Genomic DNA, 17623 nt, shown 5'->3' on the forward strand with positions numbered 1-17623 from the left:
GTCACATTTTTATCCTGCACTTTACAAGTCTAAACAAAGACAGATACAATAAAATACTCCTTCAGGGCCAGAACTTTCAACCCCTGTTTTAGTACAATACTGAAAGACTTATGGTAAGAATGAAGATGCATTACATTAGATAAAGGAAATACATATCCTTTCTAATTTATCATATTAATGTATTTTGGAATAAAACCATAGACATTTGTAGAAAGATAAAACAGTTATAGATCTTATTTAGAGACACACAGTCCCTGCCACACCAGTTGTTCCCCAGCCATCCCTACACTACTGTGACTCAGTCTTTGTCTTTAGCTTCTCTCACTGCCAACTCTAGCTGCTAAGGTTTGCTTCTTGGTTTACTGAGATATAAAGAGCACAGATATAGTAATGTTGCATTTGTAAATTATTTTTAAGTGCTAGGATAAAATGTAATCTATATGTAGAGTACATTTTAAGCTGCAATTAACAAAGGCAAATAATGATTACATTTCTCAGTGGAAATTTTGACAGAAATAAGGGCACCTCCATTTAGTCTGTGTAATACTCTCCTCTGCCATCATTATTGCCCTGTTAATTATTCTCAAGATCACTTACTTTTACTTGCAATTTTTTAAGTTGATGAGACCATTAAATTTATCAGCTATCCAAATACATTTGAAGTTTATTAAGACTCCATGCTGCCTTTGAACTAGAAATAGATGAGAAAAAGAACTCACTTTTAAAGAAATTAAAGTAATAAAGCAAAATGGGTACCACTTCATTTTAAGTACCCATTAGCCAGAGCATAAGAGATAGAGTCAAAATGGAAATCTCAGAGAAATAAACATGTGGAATGCACTCTGTTCTTTACACACACGCATAGCGACAGTAGTCCAGCAGATTGGCCCACCCAGAACACATGTCAAAACACTTCAAGGAAAAATTTTATTTATTTTTCTTCCCTGTCTTTAATAATAGAAAATAGATCTTCAAAAAAAAGAATGCTTTAAAAATCTATTTTCTATTATTGAAGACAGGGATCTCACTGAAATCTCAATTTCTGTAAAGGAGTCATTTAAGGGATGGAGAAAACACTTTCATGTATTGATAATAAATCTTAATTCATTTTCCCCATTAAAGCAACTGCAAGTGTTTGGATTGAGGATGACACAGAATGCTTTGTACAAAATGGTGTGATTCATGACATCTTTATTCCTTGTAAATTGAGTCGACACAAATTTTCTTAGACTGTGAATATTATTCTTGGTGTCCTGAAGAACTGCTAGTTGCCTCCTAAATCTTTAAAATTTGCTTTATTTAAATATGTTGGCCAATTGCTGGAGTTAATGATAATGAGTAGAATCAGGATTACATTTTTAATAAGCTGGATTGACTCTAACCTAGGCAGAGTCCAGCTATGTGCATGCTGGGAATTGCCTGAGTTTTCTAAAAAGGTTCCTACAGCTCCTAATAGGTTCTAAAATAGCTAAAACTTTATTTAAAGTTACTTACTTAAACCAATTGATTTTGCAAAACTCACATTAAAATACACATCAGGGAGATGTAATGAGAGAGAACTTTAGAGGCTTTTATGATTCTTTTATTAACTTTTCATACCACATAGTGGTTTTATAAATTAAGAGATGTTGAAAAAAATGGGACACTGCCTAAGTCCTAAGTGGGAGGCCCAGAGGGGCAACTAGGAATAGAGAATGAAGGCCATGTAATGACAGAAGAAACAGACTGAAAGAAAGCTGGATCTGTTTCAGAATCTTTTCCAAGGCTGGTTTTTTGTTTTTTGTTTTTTTTACAATAAACTAACCAGGAAGAAATGAAATAATTTCATAAACATTTGTCTTTTCCTCCCTCAGACTTTTCATTTTTGTTTTTCTTTTGTTTTTCTTCAGAGATTGATAACATAGTTGACCTAAACAAGATGAAAATTTACTTGCATAAAAGAAAACACTTAAATTCTGTCAAAATCTTGCACAGAGCCTAACTACAGTCCTCTACAAGGACTACAGTCCTTTAGTCATATACAAGATAATTGATGACTGAAAGTTTAAGACACAAGATCCACCTCAACTTTTGTAATTTATGAAATTGAGCTATTAAGTTCAATGCCTTACATACATTTATTTGTTTTTATTAGGGTAATAGCTAGCATGTAATAGCAAATATAATAGAAAATATTTAAAACTGAAGAAGTATTTTCAATAAAACATCTTCATGTATTTATAAGATTTTAGGCCTATATGTGAAAATATGATCCTGATATAGCTTCCATTGCTTACAAATGACGGCCATTTAACTAAAAGATAATCATTTTATCTGTTAGATATTTATTTACTGAGATTATGATTTCATGCAAAAAAAAAACAACCAACCAAGTAAATAACAAAAGGAATGTAGTACCATAGAACAGAATGCACTCTAAGCCCTAAAGTGATCATAAGTTTGGGTGTTTTGCATGTAATGATTACAGATGGATTTAATCATTATAATTTATTTTCTGCTTTCCCACTCAATCCTCTGTGCGTAGAGGGCAACACATGTAGAGTTTGGTTAAAGACCCTGTAACTACTGTGAGGAGCACATCTGCCTGGGAAGCAACTCCTCTGAGGTATCTGGACAGCTTAGCACCCCCCTGAATTAAGACAGCTGAGAGTGGAGGGTCTATAGAAGATCACTTGATTGATATTCTGTGTCCTGTCTGGGTTAAAGTAAACTCGCAGTTTAGCAACCAGGATCAACTGGCAATTCTGTTGCCCTTGATATTACTCATTCCAAACAAGCCTGCATAGGCCTTTCTTCAATAAAGCTCTTAGACGTGTGACACGCAAGTGGAGAGAGCTGCGTAGGAAATTTGTAATGTGGCTATTGTTTTCTCTATTGTTCTCACTCTAGTTTATTTATCTTTAGAGAGAGAGGAAGGAGGGAGAAAGAGAGGGAGAAAAATGTTGGTGTGTGAGAGAAACATTGATCAGTTGGCTCTTGCACAACCCCATCCAGGGACTGAACCCTCAGCCAGGTATGTGCCCTGATTGGGAATTGAATCAGTATCTTTTGGCAGAACAACACTCAATTCCCTGGGCTACACCAGTGCCCAGTCCTTGGAACTGGACACTGTACCCAGTCAGAGCAAGTTCTTGCTCTACTTCTAAATAGAGACTTTGGTCTTTGAACTGCCCAACCCAGACTTTCCCCCTTAGTAAAGGGCGCTCAATAAATGTGGTCATGTAAAAAAATTATGATGCTTGAGGTTAAAAATAAATACCAAACCAAGACTGGAATTAGGACAAAGTCAATGCTGATCTATAACAGGTAATAAACATATTAAGATATGATTGTAAATCAGATGTCCATTATATACAACTATGCTAATTTTATTTATTTAGGGTACTTTTTCTTTGCAAATCAATTAACTGCCTCAATTATTTAAAATAATGAAGACATATTAATTAAATATGATAATTATATTATTCCTAGTGAATATATTTTAATAGAAAAGATGCATATTTAAGGGGCTACAACCTCATTTTAGATGGGAGAGGTCAAAATAATCAAGGTTTGATTGCAATGAGAGACATAGAACATCTTTTTATTTTTGCTTTGCAATATCTGTTAGATGTATAAACCATTTTCTCTAACAAGTCTCCAGACATATGCACGAAAGGGGATTTAAAAATTATATTCTATTCTGTATTTTTCTAATGCTTAATGGCATCTGAACTAAGCCCTAAGAGAGCTGACTTGGAGTGCAAAATCAGAAATCTTTACATTTGTACCAAAACTGTATTTTAAATATTTTTATTACAGCATATCATGCACAAATGTGCAATGGTCATAATTGTACAGCTTCATGAATTTTCACAAATTGGACATACCTGTGTAAATAATACCAGATCTGGAAGCAGAACACCATCATCACTACCTACCTTATGTGTCCTTCTCATTATGCTCTGATTCTGATTTCTATCAGCCTAGATTAATGTCTTTTATGTACATGGAATCTGGGTTTTATTTGCTCAACATTACATCACAAGATTTATTGATGTTATTGCATGGTAGTTATAGGTTGTTCTTATTGTTGTATAGTGTTTTATTATGTAAATATATACCAATTTATTAAAAATTACATTTTAAATTTATATATTAAATTTAAAAGAGCACCAAGAGCCCTTGGATATTTGAAGGATGGGGCTGTATAACTAAATATAACAAAGAGACACATAATTGTTTTAAAAATTAAAACCTTGATTTTTAAGCACAAGAGAGTTAGAGAGAAGCTACAAATGTAACGACTTCCAATAAAACCACATTGAAAACATAAATAGGAGGATTCAATACTCAGCACCAATTAAGCAATTTTAATTAATATTTGTAAACACCATGAAATGAGTATTAAGTGTGATAAGGCAGACCAAGTTTTCTTTCCTAGATAAATGAGCAATGACATGGATATTAGGGGAACTGATAAATATTAACTGATAATTAAATTGCTGATGATTAAAAAAAAGTTAAAAGTCATGAGTTTGACCTCTGGAGGGGAAGCCCACCAGAATCAGATGATGTCTAAATTAGATATGTACTTAAAAATGAAAGGCAGCTTCAGCCTATAACAAATCATGCTACTTTAAATTAATGACTTCCAAAATATTTCCAAAGATCCAGTTTCAATTTGGTTTATTATATAAGAAAGACTCACTTATATTATATAAGAAGCTGAATGTCCATATTATGGATATGCTTAAAATCCTTAAAAGCCATTATCTTGAAAAACTGATAGTCTCCTGATAATCTTATTTACAGTATTAACTTTTTAAACAAAATATATTAATCTGTAGTCACAACTTTCAAAGTAGAGCTCTGCATTAATGAAGTGGGAGAAAACCTTTACAAAACTTTTTATATTTTCTCTAAATATTTATGATGTTTGAAGCATTTTATGAAAGGAAAGATCTCTTGACTCCACAAGACATACCGTACTGGAAGTGTCTACCCTCAACTGAGAGTTCTGTGGCTGTGTTTGCAGAATCTCCATCCATTTCCCACTCTTGGCTTCACCACACCTTGTATATATCCTGCTGCTTTAATTGCCTTGATAGTTCCTACATTCATTCTATATCATATTTCCATAAAATCATCCCTCCCTATTATATTTTCACAGGGAAGATGAAAAATGAGCCTCTGCCAGTAATCATCCACCTTACAACTATTAGAACAGAACAAAGAGTCCAAAGCATTTCCAAGAGCTGAGTGTCTTTATTATCACAGAAACATGACTGGAAGTATAAATTCAGCAAATGTAGAAAGCTTGTATTGATTCAATTTTGTATTGAGGTTTCACAGCAATGCCATTGCCTCTTAATAGGCAGCCACAGAATTGTCCAACAACATGTAGCTAATGAAGAACTTTGTCATATGAGGCACCTTTGTCAATGACATCAGTAAGGCTTCTGTATCCATTATGCACAGCAGTGCAAGGAACGGATAAATGGTTGCTCACTCAGGGTTATTAGACCTCAAGTGAATAGTATTAGTACTACCACTACTGCTACTACTACTACTAATAGTAATATTTTATCAATGGGACAGCTAACGATTTAAAGGAATATCCAGGAGAAGTAAATATTTCCAATATGGAAAAAATTGAATCCAATTTTTCTGGAAATTTACCATATAAAAAATACCATGGATCCCTGGCCAGGTGGCTCATTTGTTTGCAGCATAGTCCCACACACTAACAGGTTGCAGCTTTGATCCTAGTCAAGGTCAGGACACATACCTAGATTACAGGTTAGATTCCCTGTCGAGGTGCATATAGAAAGCAACCAACTGATGTTTCTCTTTCACACTGATGTCTCTCTCTCTCTCTGTTTGTCTCTGTTTCTCTCTCTCCCCACCCAGCCCCATCTCTTCCTCTTTCTTTTTCTCTAAAACCGATAAACATTGCCTCAAGTGAGGACTTTTAAAAAATACCATGGACATTTAAAAAAAAGTACTATTCACAGTTGCTTACAGTGTGGTGTGGTTTATACTTTGGTGTAAACTATACTCCACACCAAAAATAAGACTGAGAAATGTTTAAGTGTATGGAGCACTATTTGTAATTTTAAAGCATGGCATGTTTGAACTTAATCTTGCAACGTGATGATTTCTGATGAAGCTAATTTGTGCATTTTAATTATGGCACTTACTGGAAGTACTTATTGAGAAGAGAGGAAAAGGAAGCTCAAGTGTCTTCTGATGGAGAGTGCCCAGAACAAAATTATATTGGCCACAACAATCAGCTAATGAAGGAAAAGAAAAATAGAAAATATTTTCAGCTTGAAAGGGATTTCATAATCACAGGAGGCTTTAGGTAATGTCCTTGTCATAAAATGGTCCAGAAGTAGCAGCAAAGTAGAATTATTGTTGTCCTCCATTTAGTTTTCTGAAGCTCGATTTATGAGAAAAAGGAAGGCACTGACTTAGAGTCAGGGAAGAAAAGATGTCATCATCTCCTTTCTGCCCATATTTAAAATAAATATTTTTAGAAGAACAATGACTGTTGAAAATGCCTTCAGCTCAGCTTTAAGCTCCCACTAATAACATAGCAAATAGAAGCTGGGGGCATGGGGGATGGAAAACACATCTATGTTACTACACCTGGGACTTGGGTAACTTCTTGCTTCATGTTAGAAGAACAAGCTGAGCCACAGTCCGGCCAGGTAAGCTTGAGTCCAGTAGTAGAAAGGAGGATGGGCAGTAAAAGAGGAGAGAGGTTAAAGCAATGGGTCTGTGATCCTGATGAAGTAAGTACTCTGCTGGCCAGAGAGACCCCAGAGATTTGGCTAAGAGGCCTTTCAGAGGTACCTTCCCTGCTCAAGCTCACGAATGATAAAATGCACTGAATTTCTGGAAATCACACTCACTTTCCATCTGTGTTCCTGATCTCAATTCCTGTTCCCTCTGTCATCTTCTATCAACAACTGTATCTTGCTTCTTCAGATTCTGCCAAGTACTTCCTCCTGCCCATGGGTTGAACTTATCAAATAAATAAATAAACAAACAAATTCCCTTAATTCCAAGCTGACAGAATTCTTCCATAAGCAGAAGGCTATCATTATATACAAGGGCTGAAGTCTTGGGCGCCCAAACTAGTTATGGCTTTTGAAGATGTTGAAGGATGCAGGGGTGTCTAACCCGTGGCCTGTAGCACACAAATCATAAACTTACTTGAAACCTGTTTTTTTTGCTCATCAGCTTTCACTGGTGTTTGTGTATTTAGTGATTTAGTATGCAGCCCAAGACAACTCTTCTTATTCCAGTGTGGCCCAGAGACACCAAAAATCTGGACACCCCTGGAAATCAGGCAAAGTGGGTGAACCTACTACACAGGCTGCAAAAAATAAAACCACATTGATTCTGGGGATAAATAAGTAACAAGCCACATGCAGATGGTCCCACTAGGGCATAAAGACATTTTTGAAAGACAGAATGAAACAGGGTAAAATGTTCTGCAACTTTGAGAGTCCTGAAACTGCTGGCACTTACCCATGGACATTTTTTTTTAATGAAAATGCTCATGGTCCAGTTCAGTGTGTACTTGAATTGCCATTTCATTTCTGCCATCCTCTGTACCACCGAACATTAGAAAAACAATTTGCAGAAAGTTTCCTTTTGATTTCTAGTTACATACATGGTAAATTTTCAAAAACATGTCTCCTTTGAAATTGAATTTATCAACATTAGTGGTAATTCCACAGCAGGCAAATGCAGTAATTCTTGACTTTCATGCCTCTTCATTCTTTTTGCATCATTCAATTATAATTATGTTGTTCCCTTCTTAGATCTGCTCATGAAAACTTATACTACCTTGGTTTTCTCTATATTTCTCTGTTCACATGTTCTCGACATTCAGAAAAACAAAGGAACTAAAAAAGAGAGAAAACAGAGCACAAATCTGTGGATTTGCATTAGGACCTAAATTGATTAATTCATATTCTGATATGTTGAATGAGACCACTCTGACTATTCTCTTGAGAATAACTATAGGGGGCCAAGAGTTGAAAAAAAGAGTGAAATTAGGAAGCCCTCTAATAGTATAGTCACATGTGCATAGTAGCTCAGATAAAGATGGTAGCAGTCAAAGAAGAGAAATGTGTTCAGATTCTGAATAGACCTTGAAAACAGAGCCATAGATATGGTGGTATCTCTCACAGGTATCCTGAAAACTTTGGGTATTACAACTGGAGGATTGGTTTGCCACCAACTAAAATGAAGAAGCATATATGAGGAGAAGACCTGAGGAGAAGAGCAGTAGTTCAGGTTTTGATATTTCATATTTGAATTATTTATTAGATATAAGATATCAAGTAGGTAGTACAATATATAAATCTGGATTTCAGAAAGAAATCCAGGTTGGGGATTAAAATTTGGGATTCCTTGGCATTTAGGACACAAGATCGCTTTCAAATATCAGAATAGCAAGATCATGGAAAAGTTATGTCAATACATATGTATTAAGCACTTACTGTATGCCAATCTCTATGCTAACTACCTTTAAACATTTTATCTCACATAATCCTCACACAAACTCATGACAAAGTTTTCCATAAGAAAAGAAATGACAAGGAAAGTGTCTTGGGGAGGTGGAGTAATTTTTCTAAAGGAGAAAGCTAGGAGTTTGTAAAGCAAGGTTTCAAATCAGTGATTGCTCCACTTCCTCATTGTATCATTCTGGGGATCTGCTAAGTGCTACTCTTCATAGGACTCATAAACCCCAAGTATTGTCCTCTCAGCTATTTGTGTCATAGGATGGGGGCTACGCCCATGTGAGCTCAGGATAGATGACTATGCCCATGTGGCCCTATATAGATAGATGACATGCCATAGGTACATACTGATGTTAGTGGGTCTGGAGGTCTGGACAGACCATGGCATGGATATGGGACTTCTCCCCATTTCAGGTGAATGCCCTGCCTGTTCTCAACATGCTGTGAGGAGCATCAGGAGGCACTTAGCTGCATCCACTCAAGTTTGCTTTAGAGCTACAAGCGGTTCATCACCTCTGAGGCTTTGGTGTCTCAACATATTCTGCAAATGGCTCCTCCTCAGCCTCCTCCCTTCAGTTTTGGATGGTCTCATTTTTCCTTTCCTTTTTTTTTTTAAAAAAAAAGTTTCTTTGAACTGATAAGGAAATGTCATTAAAAAAAACAGATAAAACCTGGGGGCTAGTAGGGAGGAAGAGTGTGAGGGAACTTGACCTTAGTACCAAAATAAAGAAAGGAGGTCTGCCATATTGATTTCTTCTGCTGCCCTCATTGTCTGTTTCACTAGGATATATGTGGTCATGGGCCTAGAATATGAATTGTATAATCCCCCATGTAGTCTAACATTTTAGTGTCTCTGATCTAGTGGTATACCTACCTCTTTCCCTGAACTTTTTCAGTTGGCTCCCTGGAATCCAAGGTAGTCTTCAGTCTTCCTCCTATCTCTCACCCTCCTTCACCTCATTCCTAATTCCCTATATATGGGAACTTCTAAGCCTGGTATAATTTACTAGTTGCTGTTTATATGTACATCTTTTATCCCATCAGCTTCCAAATTATTCAAAGATGAGAACCTGCCTTAACTTCTCTGTGTCTCCTAGTACCCACCCCAATATTGGGCCCTCAATGTTTTAATCACACCTGCTGACTTGTCACATTTGAACACCTCCCATGGGCACTGATAAGGTTGTGCACTGTAGCTCAGAGAGTCAGCGACTATTCCAGACACTGGCATATGGACTGACCACAGAGGTTATCCTCCACAGCTAAAGGCAGAAGCAGTAACCCTCAGGCTGACTGCCTTTTCCTGAAGTTTTTCCCCCTCTAAAGACTTAGGTCTCTCTCACTAGGGTTCTTATTGCATTTATTGTCTGACTTCAATGCTAAGAATCACCTACTTCCAACCACAACCTCTGCTGTCTGTCTGGTACTAGGAGGAACTACCACGGTCAACTATATACTCTGTATGTCACCTTTTCTATGATCTTAATATACATTTTTTAATTAACCTTTATGGCAAACACTTCTCTGAAGATGAAGAAACTGAGGGTAAGAGAAGATAAACCATTTTCCTAAATCCCACAGAATACAAGTGGTGACTTGAGGCATAGTATGTAGGTTTACCTGCTGCTGAGACATTTTCCTCTCCTGAATTCACTCTACCTTGATGACCTGAGATAAAATAAAAATAACATAAAAAAACACTTTCCTTGCATTCCAGCTTAGTGATACATTCTCCTTAACTGACTTCAATATTCATACTTTTTCTGAGCTTTTCTTATATATGTTTGATTCCCGTTTGCCATTGTATTCCTCTTTTCACCTCCACCTGCCTCCCACATAGTGGGGTATACTAGAGTTCTCAAAGTCACTGTCTTTTTTTAATATTATGGCAAGGCTACCATTTGCTTCCAGAGTTGCAACTGCTGCCTATGTGCTGATGATTCCCGAATTTGTGCCTCTGGCCCTGCCCTTTCCCATAAACTCTCCTCTTTCCTACTGGTCATCTTACTTGGATGTTTCCCAAATATCTCAAACTGCAAAATATCCACAGCTAACTTGAATGTCTTTCCTCTCCCAATGTGAGTATTCTTTCCTCCAGTATTTTAAATTTCTGTCAGAAGATCTTCCTCCACCCAATCAGCCAAGCTAGGAAACCTTGGAGAAGTCACCTCGCATTCTTCTCACCAACCCAGCACTAAGTCATCTCAAAACTACTTCTTGAATGCCTCCTACCTTCCTTTCTCTTGTTCTCATCACCACAGCCATTCCTCTAGTTTAGATCCACATCGTACTTACAGACTAGTTTCTCTGGTTTCAATCTCTTCCCTTAATCTGTTTTTTTCCACATGCCTTCAGATATGTTTATAAAAACAGTTTTACATGGCATCTCCTCATTAGAGATTCACTGGCTGCCGTATGACAGGAAACAGACAAGGGTGCTCAGAACCCCCTGTCCCACTAATCCTCCATCATACACTGCACTGATGACGCTTTTATTTTGCACCTCCCGACAATATGTCTTCGTGCTTCTATTCTACATTCTTTTGCCTGAACTGCCATCCCCCAACTCTTCACTCCCAGAAAAATCTTTAAACATTCTTCAAAGCCCAGATTCAATCTCATTTCTGTAAAGCTTTCCCTGACCCATCTGAGTGGAGTTAATTACTCTCTCCCTTTTGCTTCTATAATACTTTATTCATACAGCCATTAGAGCGCACATTTCATTCTTCCAGAGTTAATTTTTGAGAGGTCCGACTCTCCAGCTAGATTGCTAGCTTCTTGAAGGCAACAGCTGTATCTCATTCATCTCTGACGCCCATACATTCAGCATAGTGGGAGGCACGCAATAGGCCCTCAGAAAATGTTTGCTGAATTAAACTTAATTTAAATATGCATAATGGGAAATAATATTTCATGTACAGAATTGACAAAAATCACTACAGACAATTGTTTAGAGTCAGATCTAGTCCAGAAAATGAGATGCTTCTACAATCACAGTACACAAGGAAATAATTAGCTCTGCAATACACAAAAACTTCTGTACTTTCAAAATGACTTCAAAAGAAAGAGATTTTACAGAGAACCATTTGTATTAAGCAGGATGTTGCTTTCCCCCCAGTAAGCATGACAGGAAAAAATTAAGCCTCCAGAGTGTCACTAATTTGTTCTTATGAACTAATGTAGCTGGCAATCCCTGAAGCAACTGTTAGGTAGGTTACAGACATCTTGAAAACCATCTATAACCTGTAAGACTTGTTTTTCCCCAGGGATGTCATTCCTGATATGTTGCTGTAAAGTGTTGCTTAGAAATCCATAATGGAGACTGGCATAGAGGTTTGCATAAAATATCTCACTAAGTAACTAATGATCTCCAAAGCCCTGATGCTTGTCACATCTGCCTTTCTCTGGGGCCACACATTATTATACTTGCCAGTCTTCAACCCCAATGAAAAAACACTGGCTAGGCAGGTGAAGAGCTTTGAAATGTGAGTCTATTAAACAATCCCCTTCTAATAAGAACTGTCGAAGCATTAAAATGGGATAATGTACTTGTAATATCATACATAAATGTTACATAAATTATTATATTTTTAAACATAAAATTCTGCCCTATATTTACTCCTGATTGCTGTGGTAAAGTCTGTATATTTATTCTTATACTATCTCAACTGCCACCACATCCTCCTATTTTGCTTCATATCTGTATTTAGGTTTGGGGGATTAGCAAGAGCAGCCAGATCTCCTAATCACTAGCTGAGGGCTGTCTGCAAAGACCCAGTACTGCTCAATTGCATTGTCAGTGCAGGTATGATCAATTATATCACATTAATCTTTACCAAATTCTAGTCAGAAGGAAAGAAGAACAAAGCCCTCTCTTTCAAAGTCATAGAGAATGGAGAAAATCCACAAATAGAACTCAGTTCTCTGGGTGCCCAATATAGTGCTTTCACATACACTATGAACAATGCAATAAGAAATATAAAGACATGTGTCAAGGCCATTGGGAGCTGAAAAGTCAAAGGGGGCGTGTGTCTGTGAACAAAATCAGATGGGAGCTGAAAATAGAAAGAGTTGATGAGGAGCAATAAAAGCAAACGGATCTCAGGTGGCATTTGCTGTAAAAGAGTAATCTCGCTGGTCAGTCTACCAGTGGTACTTGAATGCTGGGAGAAGGTGATTAAAGAAAGAGAGTTTCAGGTGTGCAAAGAACTCAACCGGAAGACATAATAGATTTTAAATCCTAAAGTGAATTTGAAATCAGCCTTTTTTATTTTAAAGCACAGAGGGTATCTGATTGAAGGAACATCTTAGCTTGTGGACCAGCCATGAGTTCACAAGGCCCTGAGAAAACCTTCAGCCTGCCTCTCCCGGGGCCTCTGACAGTCCCATGGGCTCTGCAGCTGACAGGAGAGGCTGCAGGAATATGGAGAGTGGTGCCAAGCTTGTCAGCATCAGCCCAGTTAGAGAGACTGTGTTCATTCACTGTCTCAGCTTAAGGGGCCTTTGTGGGGAATGGCAATTCACAGTGTGAATTTCAATAGGATCTTTAAATCTCTCAGAGATTTTTCTCTTTTCCAAGGAAATTTCCCACTGCTTAACACTTGTAGATTAACAGCTCTGCAGATATCATTCTAATATAGTTTCCTTTCTTAATTCCTACTGTACTTAGGGCCCTGTTTCCTAAAGGGCTGTGTGTGTGCATGTGCATACACAAACACATATATTTAGAATTTTTATTTTGATAGGCCTTTCTTTTCTAACTGGCACCAGCCTTAGATTAAAATTAGTCAGATCCTGACACCATACAGAAGTATTGTTTGCATAGGTTTCTCCAAGTAGGATGTATTAAAAAAGACATACCAAGTTTCCAGGGTTTGTGTTACCATAGGTGACAATTTAGACCCACTTTAGAGAATGGGGCAAAGGAGAGACCACCTAGACGTGTTTTGCTCAACCATAAATCTTCTGAGTGCATCAGATTTCCCTTGTTTGTGGTTTTCAGATGTGGAACAAGCAGAAGCTAGGTGGCTGGGCAGATTTGTTTGTATGCCCTTTTACTGAATAAGGCAGACCTGAATGACAAATGGGCACAACAGTGCTCCAGTGTATTTCACAGAATTAACAAATATTAGAGTGTGGAACACATGAGGAAACAGGGCTTAGAGGAGGTAAATGACTAAGCCCTCAAACAAGGGCACATCAAGGACAGAATGTAAATGATCTTGCCTCTCCACAAATAAAACAGTTGTCTTCCAAATGCTACTGTTTTCTTTCAGCAGACACATTCTCTTTGAGGAGATACTTACCCAATGGAATGACAAACTCTGTCTAGAATGAAAAATTCAACACTAATAAAGGAATGTAATAATATTCAGGCACAATAAATTCTCTCTGAAGAGGAAAGTAGAAAGTTGCTTACTTTGCCTTATACCTTTATGGCTATGCCTTATGCAATGGGAAAGGGGCAAAGTTCCACATTATCCCCTTCCATTTTCCTTTATGTAGCTAACTATGGGCTCTGAAACTGGTGAAACTGTGTCTCAGCTAATTAGGTCTGGATGATAATTGTGAAAACACTTCTTTGTACCCTCCCACAAAGCTGTAAGCTTGCCCCCACCCCCACAAAATCCACAACAGAGATGATCTGGCTCTAGCTCCATCACTTGCTTACAGTGCTTCATAGAGTTGAAGAAAGTTACTGTAAGCTACAAACAAGAGGCATGGAGGTTTGTCCGGAAAAAGTCTAACTGTTATTAAAATAATGAGAACAGTTTACAGGACATCAATGCAACCTGTCAGCCAGGGAGAGTGGAATAGAATGCATGTGCACGAACAATGACAACTTCAGTATACTAGTCAGTAGGGTTGGTCCATGACGTTGAGTGAGCATGTGTATTATGTTGCCATTGCACTCAACATGACTGAGCGAGTAGAGCAAAGACACTGCATGGGATTTTGTGTTAAGCTTGAATATTCCTCTACAGAAATTATTCAGATGATTCAGAAGGCCACAGCTATGGGCAACTGGTGATTGGCAGCTTCATCACAACAGTGTTCCCTCTCATGCATCATGTCTCATACAGAGATTTTTGGTGAAATGTCAAATCTATTAGGAGACTCAGCCCCCTTACATCCCAGACTTGGTGCCATGCAACTTTTGGCTTTTCCCAAAACTAAAATCACCTTTGAAAAGGAAGAAATTTTAGATCATTGATGAGATTCAGGAAAATGTGACAGGGTACCTGATGGCAATCCCAACAAAGGATTTTACAGAATGTCTTGAACAGTGGACGATATGCTGGGAGATCTGTATGAGGTCCCAAGGTGCCTATGTTGAAGGAAACTGAGGCATCCTTGTCCTATGAACAATGTTTCTCTTATCTTCTTCAATAAATATTCCTATTTTTTTATATTACATGGCTGGATAATTCCTGGACAAACTTCAGTACATACTTAGACATTTCCTAGTAACCACACTAAAATAAAAATAAGCAAGTAAATTAACTTTCATAAACCTATTTTACTCAACCCAATACACATAAAACATTATTTCAATACGTCATCAATGCAAAAACATTAATGATGTAGTTTACACTTTTCATACTAAGTCTTAGAAATATGGTTGCCATTTTGCACTTTCAGTACATCTCATTTTAGACCAACCACATTTTACGTGCTCAGTGGTCAGATGTGGCAAGCTGCTACTGTGTTCTGCTGCAAAGATATAAAGTGTGGTCTGTGGGTCTTGCAAAGAAGAGGAAAAATGATGAACTTTGCTTCCTCCCAAAAGTTCCCCATCCTACCATACTTTGTTTTTTTTAAATTTATACATAGATTACTTATTTTAAATTATAGAAAATAATTTACCATATTGTTAGCAGTTCCTGGTCATCCAATTCTTTCTTTAAACTTAAGCATATGCACCAAAGCTAAAATTTAAATCTAGAATATAATACACTAGCACACATACATACACACACATATGTGTGTATACATATATGGTTATACATATATACCCCCATACATGTAATACCTATACATATGTACACACAAATGCATGGCTAATGTTCTTAAAACCTGAATTACTTACTTTTTCATTGTTTTGCTTTAAAATTAGATAATCACCCTAGTTACCACTCTAAATCTCCTCTAGAACAAGGTGGAATATAAACAAATAATGATTTCATTTTTGTACCTCATTTTGTCCTTACAGTCACAACATTAATGTAAAAGCTGTCCACCCAGTGAAAGATTTCATCACACATTGTTACCCTGTTTTATTAGAAGAATTTTTTATCCAAATACCTTATGACCTTCTGTTATTGAGTCATATATTAATAATATGAAAAGTTATAACCAGAAAATGTGAATCACAGGATAACAAATGCCTAATGTGTCACATTTAGGCTCATGGTCTCACTTCCTCAGGCATAAGTGTGTGGGAGGCAGTCTGTCTCCTGCACTAATGCTTTTTAATTTTTCCAATGCTCAATTCCCAGTTTTTCTTCTGCCTCATATTTCAACACATCCATATAACTAGCTAATCTGATAAATCCAAACCTCTTTATGTGTTAGTGGAAAAAGTCTAGAAAAGCCCATTTGAGGGCTACTTCTTTCTTTCTAGGCACTAAGTACTAAAAGACACTTTAATGATGTTTATTGTGTAGCCATTTTCTTATCACTCTGATCTAGTAGAAAAGTGATCCTAGACGACAACTTTGGATCAAGTAGAGGAAAATGTTCTGTTAAGATAAGTCAGAAATGGGTGCCTTTGGGACAGTGTTGTGTGAGCACAGTGTGTGTGTGAGGGGGATATCTGTGCTATGGTTGTTTCATCAAATTTTCACCAGAATATCAAATGTGAGTAGTTTCATATGGAGTATACACAAACTCTGAATCATTACATTTAACTCAGTCATTAAGAACAAATTAATTTATTTGTTTTCTTAATATTTAATCCACTAACAATAAACAAACAAACAAATAAATGGGAGCGTTTTGCCATAATGTATGAATAAGCCCCAATTTGTACAATCGGAAGTTGGTTATTTGGAATACGGGTCTATATTTTCTCTAAAAAACTAATTTTATAAGAGCACAACTGATAATAATAGTTATTATCCATTGTGTTCCAACACATGCAAGACATTATCAAATTTCATCATAACAATACTTCAGGGAAGATATCTCCACATTATAGATGAGCAAAATTCATGTTAAATGACTCACTTGAGGCTGTAGAATAAAAAATTGGCAGGATCAGTATTTAAGAGGAATGCCCCAGTTCTATGTTTTGTCTACCAAACCAGAAACTTTCTTGGGGCTGCCCATCTACCAATAGAATCTGATTTAACATCTCATGTCATATCACTAGGTTACAATGTTCAAGGAGCATAAACTCTAAAATGCATTTGTACCATATCTGTTCTATATCAAACTCATTCTCAGAACTAGTTAAAGGACAGAAGCTCACCTACCTCTGGTGCACTCCTGGCTGCACTCAAGTAACAGGAAAAAAGAGGACAAGGTAAGGGAAAAGGGGCCGTAGCTGCAGTGGTGACAAAATCAAATGTGTGGGAAGAGGCAAGATGGCAGAGGAGTGAATGGAAGCAACCTTAACCTCCTCCCAGAACCAATCTGGAATTACACCTAAATTGTGGAGAAATCACCCAGAACAAACAACTCAACAATAGTGAGGCAGAAGCCTTAGAACCTCAGACAGACAGAAGAATCAGCTTCAGCACAACCTGTTTGGTAAGCAGTACAGTGGAGACCCTAGAAGGCTGGCTGGGCACCCACAGGCAGCAGCACTGGGGGGACAATTAAGTGGCCAGCTGGATCCCCAAAGAAGTGTGGAGTCTAAACCCTAAGCTGGGATCCCCAGCCTAGAACACCAGAAGTCCAAAAAGCACACAGATAACTGTGTTTGGTGGCAAAAAGCAGCAGGGTTTCTCTCCACCAGAGACAGATGGCTGGAAACACAAATGGCTAGAGTCATCTAAAGGGCCAAGGCACAAATTTATATTTGTAGCCATTTACCCATTGCTCTGGCAAAGGTGGGGGCAGAGTGGGCTGGAGATGCCTGAAAAAAGGCTGGGGAC

This window comes from Artibeus jamaicensis, unplaced genomic scaffold (genome assembly GCF_021234435.1).
Source record: "Artibeus jamaicensis isolate MK-2021 breed Jamaican fruit bat unplaced genomic scaffold, CSHL_Jam_final contig_3126, whole genome shotgun sequence".
Classification (NCBI taxonomy): domain Eukaryota; kingdom Metazoa; phylum Chordata; class Mammalia; order Chiroptera; family Phyllostomidae; genus Artibeus; species Artibeus jamaicensis.